Source organism: Eriocheir sinensis, chromosome 1 (genome assembly GCF_024679095.1).
Source record: "Eriocheir sinensis breed Jianghai 21 chromosome 1, ASM2467909v1, whole genome shotgun sequence".
Classification (NCBI taxonomy): Eukaryota; Metazoa; Arthropoda; class Malacostraca; order Decapoda; family Varunidae; genus Eriocheir; species Eriocheir sinensis.
This window is the reverse complement of record NC_066509.1, coordinates 25,326,915-25,338,381: the sequence shown is the minus strand read 5'-3', so window position 1 is coordinate 25,338,381 and position 11,467 is coordinate 25,326,915.

The following is an 11,467-nucleotide window of genomic DNA, read 5'->3' as shown; positions in this document are numbered from 1 at the left end:
TTTGGTCAGAGTATTTTCTTCATAATAGTTTTTTTTTTTTTCTGGCTATAATGTAAACAGTTATTTTTCATTTTGGTGCGTGAGAATGTATGAGATTTTGCCAAAAAACTTTTGTATATTTTACTCGATGATAAAAAAAATATCGCATAAGGACGAGATGTTGTTGATTTGTCCTCCTAGGTAGGCAGGTACGGGCTGGTGAGCCCGTCAGAGGATGTCGCCGTTTACTAGAGTTTATTGAGGAGGGAATTTTGTCTTCACCTCTGCCAGGGCGTGGAGTCTTGGGTGAGGCTCACTGCCTCTCCCATGCTGTCTGGGGAAGCGAATTTCATACTTTTCGTGTTCCTACTTCTTCATTGTCTACACACTTTCATCATCACTTTCTTCGTCCATGCAGTCTCTTCCATTCATCTTAGATTTTTGTCTTGTGTGTGTTTAAATGTTTTGTGACGTGCGTGTTTTCTTTCCCTCCTTTTTTATCTTCTTCGTCATTGTATTCCTTTTTTTGGGGGTATTGGTGACTTATTTCTTCTCTTTTGTCTTCTTCCATTTTGTTCTCATTCATTTGTATTTATTTCATTCTATATGTCTTTAGTGTATTTTTCTTGTTTTCATCTTTATACTATTACCATTTATTTCTATTTTCCTCTCCTTTGTTTATCCCAATTGTTCATGTCTTAATATTATTTTCTTGCCCTGTTTTTTTTCTTACTTCTATCAATATTGAGGAGTTTTTCTTTTTCTTTGTTTCCTTCCATCTTCGTCGTCGTTCGCCTCATCTCCTCCCTCTCCTCGTCTCTGTGGACTTCTCTGGCTTGTCTGTCCTTCCTCTCCCATCCTCTCCTCGCTCCTGTGGACTCCTCTGGCTTGTTTGTCCTTCCTCTCCCATCCTCTCCTCGCTCCCCAGGACTCCCTCTGGCTTGTCTGTCCTTCCTGTCCCATCCTCCCTCGCTCCTGTGACTCCCTCTGCTTGTGTGTCCTTCTTGTCCCATCCCTCCTCGCTCCTGAGACTGGCTTGTGTGTCCTCCTGTCCCATCCTTCCCTGCTCCCCGTGACTCCCTCTGGCTTGTGTGTCCTCAGTCCCATCCTCTCCTCGCTCCTGTGACTCCTCTGGCTTGTGTCCTTGTGTCTTCCTCCTCCCATCCTCTCGCCCTAGACTCCTCTGGCTTGTCTGTCCTTCCTGTCCCATCCCTCCCTCGCCCTGTGGACTTCTCTGACTTTGTGTGTCCCTCGTGTCCTTCCTCCTCCCATCCTCTCCTCAGGCTCCTGTGACTCCCTCTGGCTTGTCTGTCCTCCTGTCCCATCCCTCCTCACACCCCTGTGACTCTCCGGCTTGTGTGTCCCTTCCTGTCCCATCCCTCCTCCTCTGCCCTGTGACTCTCTGGCTTTGTGTGTCCCTGTGTCCTTCCTCCTCCATCCCTCACCCCGTGACTCCCTCTGGCTTGTCTGTCCTTCCTGTCCCATCCTCTCTCCTCGCTCCCCGTGACTCACCTCTGGCTTGTCTGTCCTTCCTCTCCCATCCTCTCCTCGCTCCTGTGTGACTCCCTCTGGCTTGTCTGTCCTTCCCCTCCCATCCCTCTCCCCTGCTCCCTGTGACTCTCTGGCTTGTGTGTGGGGTCCCTGTGTCCTTCCTCCCATCCCTCTTCCTCGCTCCCAGGACTCCCTGGCTTGTGTGTCCTCTCCCATCTCTTCCTCGCTCCCAGCGGACTCCCCTCTGGCTTGTAGTGTCCTTCGTGTCCTTCCTCCTCCCATCCCTCCTCGCTTCCTATGACTCCCTCTGGCTCTGTGTGTCCTTCGTGTCCTTCCCTTCCCATCCCTCTCGCTCCTGTGACCCCTCTGGCTTGTCTGTCCTTCTCCTCTCCCATCCTCTCCTTGCCCTGTGACCCCTCCGGTTTGTGTGTCCTTCCTCCTCCCATCCTCTCCCTGCCCTAGACTTCATTTGTCTGTCCTTCCCTTCCATCCTCCTCGCTCCTGTGACTCCCTCTGGCTTGTCTGTCCTTCCTCTCCCATCTCCTCTCCTCGCTCCTGTGACTCCCTCTCTGGCTTGTGTCCTTCCTCTCCCATCCTCTCCCCTCGCCCCAGGACTCTCTGGCTTGTGTGTCCTTCCTCCTCCCATCCTCTCCTCGCTCCTGTGACCCTCTGGCTTGGTGTGTCCTCCTCTCCCATCCTCTCCTCGCTCCTGTGACTCCTCTGGCTTGTGGTCCTCTCCCATCCCTCCTCGCTCCCTGTGCTCCCCTCTGGGCTTGTCTGTCCTCTCTCCCCATCCTCTCCTTCGGCTCCCTGTGACTCTCTTGGCTTGTGTGTCCTTCCTCTCCCCATCTTCTCCCTCGCTCCCAGACTCCTCTGGCTAGGTGGTTCTTCCTCTCCCATCCCTCCTCGCTCCTGTGGACCTCTCTGGCTGTCTGGGTCCCTCGTGTCCTCTTCCCTCCCATCCCTCCTCGCCCCTGTGACTCCCTCTGGGCTTGTGTGTTCTTCCTCTCCCATCCTCTCCTCGCCCTGTGACCTCTGGCTTGTGTGTTCTTCCCTCCCATCCTCTCCTTCACCCCTGTGACCTCTGGCTTGTGTGTTCTCCTCTCCATCCTCTCGCCCTGTGACTCCCTCTGGCTTGTGTGTGTCTCTTCCTCCATCCCTCCCTGTTCCCAGGACTCCTTGGCTTTGCAGGTGTCTTCTTCCTCCCATCCTCCCTGCTCCTGTGGACTCCCTCTGGTTTGTGTGTTCTTCCTCTCCCATCCTCTCTCCTCGCTCCCAGACTCCCTCCTGGCTTGTCTGTCCTTTCTCCCATCCTCCTCCTCGCTCCCAGGACTCCCTCTGGTTTGTGTGTCCTTCCTTCCCATCCCCTTCTCCTCTCATCCCTCTTATTTTCCATCTCCTGTTTCCATCTCAATCTTCCTCTCTTTCCTCTTCCTCTTCCTCCCTCCCCAGCCGCTTGGATCTTTGTATTTTAAAAGCCTCAAAATCATAACAAACCCACTGCAATAGCCCAGAAATACAGTATCCGAATATGTCTTTTTAATAGCCTTAGATTGTGTCATTAAGTGAGTAATTTGTTCTCTTAGCGGTCTACTGTCTTGTACTATTCTCATTTCCCTTCTTGCCGCTCACTGCGTTTGTTTTATATTAATTTTATCAATATCCTTTTTTTATATCATTTTCCTTGCTTTTGTTTTCCAGTGTCTTGGTTTTATATTAATTCTCTCACTTCTTCCTTTTTCTGTTTTCTCTTATTAATTTTTCTCCTCTGTTATATCTACATTTTATAATTTTCCTTTTTTTCATGCCCTTTTTTGCCTCAAAGAATTTTTTTCCTGTTTTTTGCTTTAAAATAACTCCACAGTCCGAACGTGTGTGTGTGTGTGTGTGTGTGTGTGTGTGTGTGTGTGTGTGTTTGAATATGATTTATGAACGAAAAAGTATGAACTAAAATAAGGTACAGTTATAGCCTATACTGAAAAAAATAAACATAAACGTAACATAAAAAAGAAAAAGTAATGAATTTTATTCTCTCTCTCTCTCTCTCTCTCTCTCATTCTCTCTCTCTCTCTCTCTCTCTCTCTCTCTCTCTCTCTCTCTCTCTCTCTCTCTCTCTCTATATCTCCCTACTCTCTCTCTCTCTCTCTCTCTCTCTTTGAACACTATTTTTTCTATTATTTGACATTCAGGCATCTAAACCCAACCATGGACGAGGGAGAGTGGGAGGGAGGAAGAGGGAGATGAGAGACCGAGGGAATGAGTGTCAATGAGGATGAAACGATATAAAATTAGGAAGAAAAGGAAAGGTGTGAGGGAGATGGGGAAGAAGAGGAAAGAGGGAGAAGGAGAAGGAAAGGGAAATGAAGGAGGAGACTGGAAAGATGGAAGAGAGGAAGGAAAATAGTGAGGGAGAGTAGAACAAGGGAACCAGAGAGGTGGTGGAGGAGAAAGAGGAGGGAGGGAGGAGGAGGAGGTCTGCGAGGTGGAAAAAGATTATGAAGATACTCAAATAAAATAACAAATATGGCAACGAATGAAAGAATAAAAGGGAGATAAGAGAGAGAGAGAGAGAGAGAGAGAGAGAGAGAGAGAGAGAGAGAGAGAGAGAGAGAGAGAGAGAGAGAGAGTGTTTACCGTTCAAAATAACGTTTTCAGCGCCACATAATACATCGCGACATTAGGCAGGACAAACAGTTGTGCCGATAATGGAAACATGATCACAGGACGAGTTTGATTTTTTATGCAATTTCACTCCAAAACAAGTATGTGAAATCAATAATGACCTCAGACACATTCCAGTTACAGGCGACGTGGCTTGCTTACATATAAATTGGGTGTTCGTTTGCCTGACCTCCCATCACCGCGAGGCTGTCACTGATTAGCTAAGCGGGAAAACAAAACCAGCGTGCTAGCATTTCTTCTTCGTCCTCGTTTCTTTATCGCCTCCTCCTCCTCCTCCTCATCCTATTCCTGTTCCTCTCACGATGCCTTTTAACTCTCCACTCTCGCTTCTCCTTATTCTCAATATACAGAACTATCGCTTCACTACCTCCTCCTCCACCTAATTTAATTACCTCCTCCTGTTCCTCTTTTACAATGCTGTAACACTATCTCCCACCTCCTCTTATCCACCAGAAGATGCAGCTGTAACCGGACTGTTGCCTGCACCCCTATTACCACTACAGTTTTGATTTTCCCTTCACTTCCTTAATTGGCCAGAGGGACGACTTAGCGCTTGTCAACGCTAATTTGCAAAGAAAATTTGGCGTCTGAGAATGGTGAGGGGAGTGTTATTAAGTTATTAGAAAGGAGGAACAGGAGGGGAAGGAAGAGGTAATGAAACTAGGAGGAAGAGGAAGGAGTAGTGAAATGATGGTTAGTTATGGATAGTTATGTAGTTGGAGGAGCAGCAAGTGTTAAGGAGGAGAGGGAGGGAACTAGGAACAAGGAGGAGGAGGAGGAGGAGGAAATTAAGAAACAAGAGGAGGAAGAGGTGAAGTGATAGTTACGAAGTTGGAGAAGGAAAGGGAAAAAAGTGTTATTAGGATATTATAGAGAGGGAATGGGTTGAGAGGGAGAGAGCGGAGGAAGTAGTGATAGTTAAGAAGTTTGAAAAAGAAAGGAGGAGGAGTAAGGGGGAATAACCAAACCTAGAGAAAGGGGAGGGAGGAGGGCGAAAGGGAGGACGAGAACAGTTGTCAGTCAAGGAGGAACCTGACGTGAAGGCTGTGGGACGGTGTGAGGCAGCGGAGACACATGTCGTTCAGGTGACGGTGAGTGTCGTGCACTGTGGTTAAGTGGTTAGAATCAGGGCTATTAATTAGTGTTTGTACTCAAAGATAATTTGTGTGATAAATGTTGAGTTGGAAATAATCATTGGATATTTAATTGATACTATAATGAAAATATCAGACATGAAAACTGAACCAATGGATATTTGTGATACTATTGAAGAAAAAAATTAAGACTCACTCACTCACTGCGATGTTTGAGAACAAATGCATCGAGGATTGAGGCTAACATTGTAATTGCTAACGGCCCTCAAAGAGCGCTGCACTAACCTTGGAGCGGGGTCTGAAAATTTATCAACGGTAAACGGTAAGCTAAGGCTGTGAATCTGTGTTGAGGCTCGGGAGGGATGTTTTCAGGGTCAGGATCTGTTTTAATGCTAGTATGTGTGCATTGTTTACTTATATCCTAACCAGCCTAACTCACCCCAGCCGTTCATGAGTTCCACATCCACCCAACAGCTTCCTCTTCTGTACCTCCATTATAATAGCACGTTTCCGTCCAATGCTCATCCACCCATGCAATCAGTTGCCATGTTGTTAATTAATTGCGTATTGTTTTTTCTCATTAGTCCAAATCATTACACCTATTTATGAGGTTTATTATCACATCCACCCACTAGCATCCCCTGATGTCCCTCCACTGGTGCCTCCACTTGTGCAATGTCATTCCTTTTCTGTTTTGTATAATCCACCAAGCCCTCACCTTAAAATTCCACTTCCACACTTTATGCATCCATTCCACCTAAAATTTATCTCCTTACCAAAAACTTTAATAATAAAGCCTATTAAACTCGCTCAGTCCACCTTTCCACTCGCGTTCTTTCCTTAAACTCTTTCACCTGTGTTTTCTGCCATCCTTTGTCTCCTGGTGCAGTATAAACTTGCACCTTTTCCCTCAGTTTTCAGTAAACATGGAGATTCACTACGCGCCTCCAATATTGCCCTAACGAGAATAATAACCTTTCCAAGGTCTCACATAGTTGTAATTATCTAGTTTTACTGGCGCATCGTACATGTGTGTGTGTGTGTGGGGGGGGGTCGAACCCCCTGTTAAAAGATAGGTTATGTAAAGTTCGGTTGGAGTAGTTTAAATATGCTCCCCCCCCCAAAAAAAAAAAGATTTCCCACGGGTCTCCCAAGATCGTTAGGGGAAGTGAATTAGGCCTTTTTCTTTACTTTTCAGTTCTTGTGCCTTCATATTATGGTTGAAGGACACGTATTTCGTCCCTTAACAAAAATATAATTAAGGAATGAGTATTGAGTCGCCGCGCTGATCGGATGTGTTGCGCCTCGCTCGCGAAAGTGCTGCGTCGACATGGCTGGCCGAGCCAAGAGCTTGGGGGATTTGTTAGGTTTGTGTGGATCTCGCAGGCGATAAGTGGATAGGATGTTGTCTGTGCCCTAAATGGTGTCATTGGAAGCGTGCTCATCTGTCTGGAATTAAGTCGGAGAACATACCTAAAATAAATTGGATTTGCACCCCATGCCTTCATAAAGCATCTCTTGCTATCAAAATTGTGGAAAAAATGGATGAATTCAAGCAAGAGTTCTCTAAGGAAATATTTGAAGTAAGACAAAAAGTTGAGTCACGAGCAGTGAGCGTGAAGGAGGAGCTGGGTGAGGTGGCTCATGAGGTGGCTGACGCATTGCAGCGGGCCGAGCATGCGGAGTCAGCAGGTGCAACTTGGGCTGAGGTCACCAAGCGCAAGAGGAAAGTTAAGAAGAATATTCTGGTCGTGAAGGCTTCTACACAGGAAGAAAAGGCAACAGAAATGAAGGACGCAGTCTCCCAGGCATTGAATGGCATTCAGATAACTGATTCAAAATTCACTTATGGAGGTAATATTGTCATGAACTTTGATAATGAGAACACGAGGGCTAAGGCTGCTAAAAAACTGGAGTTTGTTGAACAATTAGTACCAAGATCATGATATGCAATGTGCATAAAGAGGAGACCAAGGAAAAGATAAAGGAGACCATCTTAGACCGCAACGAGTTCTTACACGCAATCGAGGGTGTTGTGGATAACATTGAGCTGTTTTTTGGCAAGCCTGCAGCTGGCGGCACGATGCACTACATTCTGAGATGTGATCCAATTGTAAGAGAGCTGATTCACAAGAATCACGACTAGTTAATATTCGAATGGGGATTATACACAGTGAGAGACAAATATCATGCTATTATATGCTATCATTGTCACAAATATGGCCACCTGGAGGCCAACTGCACTGCCAAGACCAATGTAGACGCCCCAAATTGTTTCAAATGCGCTGGCAATGATACATCACAGGAGTGCACCATGGCTGAGAAGAAATGCATAAACTGTCTGAGGTACAAGAAGCCTGAAATCAACCACTCAGCGAATGACCAGTGTTGAGTAGTTCTCCAGACTGAAATTGAGAAAGTTCGTAACATGACCGATCATGGCTATTAATTAGTGTCTGTACTCAACGCTAAATTGTGGGTGATGGATGTTCAGTGCTTGGGAAATAATCGTTGGATATTTAATTGTGATACTATTATGAAAATATTAGACATGAAAACTGAACTATTGGTTATATGCGATATTATTCGTGAAATAAATTAAGACACTCACTCACTCACTACGATGTTTGAGAATAAGTGCATCGAAGACTATTATTGAGGCTAACGTTGTAATTGTTGACGGCCCTCGAGGGCGCTGCATCAGAGGCGGCTGAGTCTACATATACCAAGTCGGACCACCGCGCAAGAAGGCGGGGCTATGGATGACGTCACTGGTTGCTGAGTAGGAGAAATTGGTTTTCTGATGAAGAAAACGGATTGAGAAATGTCAGACTAAAATATTATCGTGTTTATAGAACGTTTTCTCTCTCTCTCTCTCTCTCTCTCTCTCTCTCTCTCTCTCTCTCTCTCTCTCTCTCTCTCTCTCTCTCTCTCTCTCTCTCTCTCTCTCTCTCTCTCTCTCTCTCTCTCTCACACACATAAAACCACAGCATACCACAGCACAGCACACACACACACACACAAACACGGACACAGCATAGACCTCACACACACACACACACACACACACACACACACACACATACGGCATAGCCACACACACCACATACCACACACACACACACACACACACACACACACACACACACACACGAGCACAGACACAGCACAGAACACACACACACACATACACAGCACAGCACAGCATGGACCCCCCCCCCCCCACACACACACAGAACGCTTCATTGACTAGGTATTTTTACCACTTTTTCATCACGATTTCTTTTTCTCCAGATTGGCAGAAGGGGACAGAAAAACGGACAGGGCTATGTAAATCAATTATATTTATAAAATATATATACCATTAACATCATATACAACCTATTTATGCATGACATCCCCCCACCACAACCACCAACAAACATTTCTCACCCCAAAGACATAAGTACATGTACAACCAAGACTCAGCGTAATGCTGGGTCTTTCGAGAGGTGATGAAACGTTACATTTACTTGGTGGTGTGTGTAGCGATTTGCGCACCCCGGAACAGCACATTTTTGAGACATGAAAGCCAAGGATGCAAATGTTCACCACACACGCATCCACCCCACACTTGACCACAGCGGAAGGACAACTGAACCACTAACGTCACGGCGTGTGCTGAGTTGCCGCTGTTTGGCGGCTGCGCAGAAATATTTATTTTTTGGCACTAGCTGGCCCGACTTGGTATATGTAGAGCGGCGGAGCAAGGCCTGAAACCTCATCAACAGCAAACGGCATCCCATCATTCCAGCCCAGTTTTCCCTCCCTCCCTCCCTCCCTCCTTCCCTCCTCCTCTCTCTATTATCCTTCATTCCTTAATAGCATGTAAGCTTTTGTGGCAGTTTCTACTCCCGTATTCTCCACTGTTGTGCGGCAGTCCATGTCTACGCCTCTGGTTCATATGACAGAGTTGGCAGGACAATTCTGTTCCTTATTCTCCTCTTTTCCTCCATGTTCACCCTTCTTCCTTTCATAACTCTCCCCAATGCACCCACCACCTGTCTGTCCTTCATTTCTCTTTCCCTCACCTCACCTTTCATACTGCCATGCTTACATAAAACAGCCCCTAAATATTTAAACTGAGTCACCTCCTCCATTCTCTCCTCCCCTAACCTTATCCTACTGTAACGGTCCGAATGTGAATGAATGAGAGAATGTGAGTAAGTCGGTGACAGTGAGTAAGTATGAGCGAGTGGGAGCGTGAATGAGTGAATGAGTGAATGAGTGAAAGAGTGAATGGGTAGCTGAGGAATGTAAGTGCGTAAAAGGTTATGAGAAGATAACACGGCGAGCGAATGAGCGAATATATGAACGAGTTACTGAAATCCCTCATCTCAAAGCCTCGAGCCCCTCCAAGAGACCAATAACTAGTTAGTTAGATAGGTAGGGGTTTGATTGTAAAAGAATGTTCCGGAAGGGAGAGAGTCAGTAATGCGGGGTTAAAAGATCACGTGATGGAGGAGAGAAGCTGATGAGTAAGCGAGGAGTGAGGAGGAAGGACGAGAAGCTGGGTAGACTTGAGGCGAGCACCACGGCAGCAAGGCAGAAGCTGGGTAGACCGGAGACGAGCACCACGGCAGCAAGCCAGAAGCTTGGAGAACGTACACACCACCCACGGCCTACTGTGTGAGGCGGGCTAGCAGGAGACGAGCAGCAGCCCTAGCTGAGAAGGCAGCGTTGAGTAAGTAAGAGCAGTGTCCACCTCCACTCAGCCCCCCCCCGAAAGACCACCCACGGCCTGCGGGGTGAGACGGACTACAGGATGGGAACTTGTATGGCGGGGTAACCTGCCCCTCGACTGTCCTGGGGCTCCAATACCACTGCCCCAAGCTGCTCCCTACATCAAAGGGCGCCCGCCTCTCCACACCACCCTGAGCTGCTCCATCTCTACATCAAGCGGCGCCCGTCTGTCCATCACCAGGATCGCCCATTCCATCGTGGACGTCCTCTGCCGAGCCAGACACTCACGCAGCTCCTCCTCCTCCGCATCCATCAACTACAGAGCTAAGCATTCTGTGTATTCCCCAAATCTCCCCTTGTGCCGGTAGTTAGCTAGTTTAGAGGCCTACAGCCTGTCGGTCATTCATTTTTGTTCATATTTTTTATTAGCACTCCGCTAACCTTTAAAGTAAACCAAATACATATTTATATCTAACCTTACCGAGTGTTATCATTTGGAGCCTGTTTTGCTGCTCATTGGAAATTACTGAACCATACACACATCCCCTCCATAGTACATAATCACCATCCAATTTCTTAATGCTGTCTCAAAAAGTGGTTCCCACGGAAATCCTCCCACCCTCCATAATTAACCACACAAGTAACGCCCTTCTGGTCACAAACTTCGGAACGAGTGTTCACTTGTCCTGAGGCCTTAACATCCGGGACCAGCGCTCGACAACTACCACGCTACCACATACCATTCACTACCCTAGTGGTTGTCATAATTAAGGGATGTAGCATTTATTTATTTAATTTAATTTATTATTTTTTTTTCTTCTCTATTTTCCACGCTACACTACACTGTGTTGTACCCTCTTCTTTAACTGTGTACGGCTTTGCCAAATCAGTGACCTGTTCTCTCTCCCTCTCAAATACCATAACCTTATTCTTTCCAGCATTCACTCTCAGCTTCCTCCTCTTACACACCCTGTCAAACTCAAGCAGTATTCTCTGCAGTGTCCCCTTATTTTCTGCCAGGAACACTCTATCATCAGCAATCAGTCCTGCCAGCCACCAATGACTCCTCCGTACCTTTCACTTTCAGCCTTGGACCAAGCTCCCCCACTCTGGCTTTCATTTCTCTCATATAACTGTCCATGTACACTTTAAAAAGCCATGGTGACATCACACACCCCTGTCTCACTCAACTCACCTTTCACGCGTACAGAGGCACTCGCATCCATATAGAAGGATTGGATTCCCTCCAGCAAACGCCCTCCCACATCATATATCCTTAGAACATCCCACAGTCCCTTCCTGTCAGCCCTGTCATATGCCTTCTCTGGGTCCATGAAAGCAGCAAACAGCTTCCTATCTTTCTCTAGGTACTTTTCAGCTAATATTTTGAGTGCAAATATTTGGTCCACACAACCCCTCCCCTTCCTAAAACCCCTTGTTCATTGCCTACACTTTTCTCAGCTATTTTCTTCATCCTCTCATTTAAAACCCGTCCATAC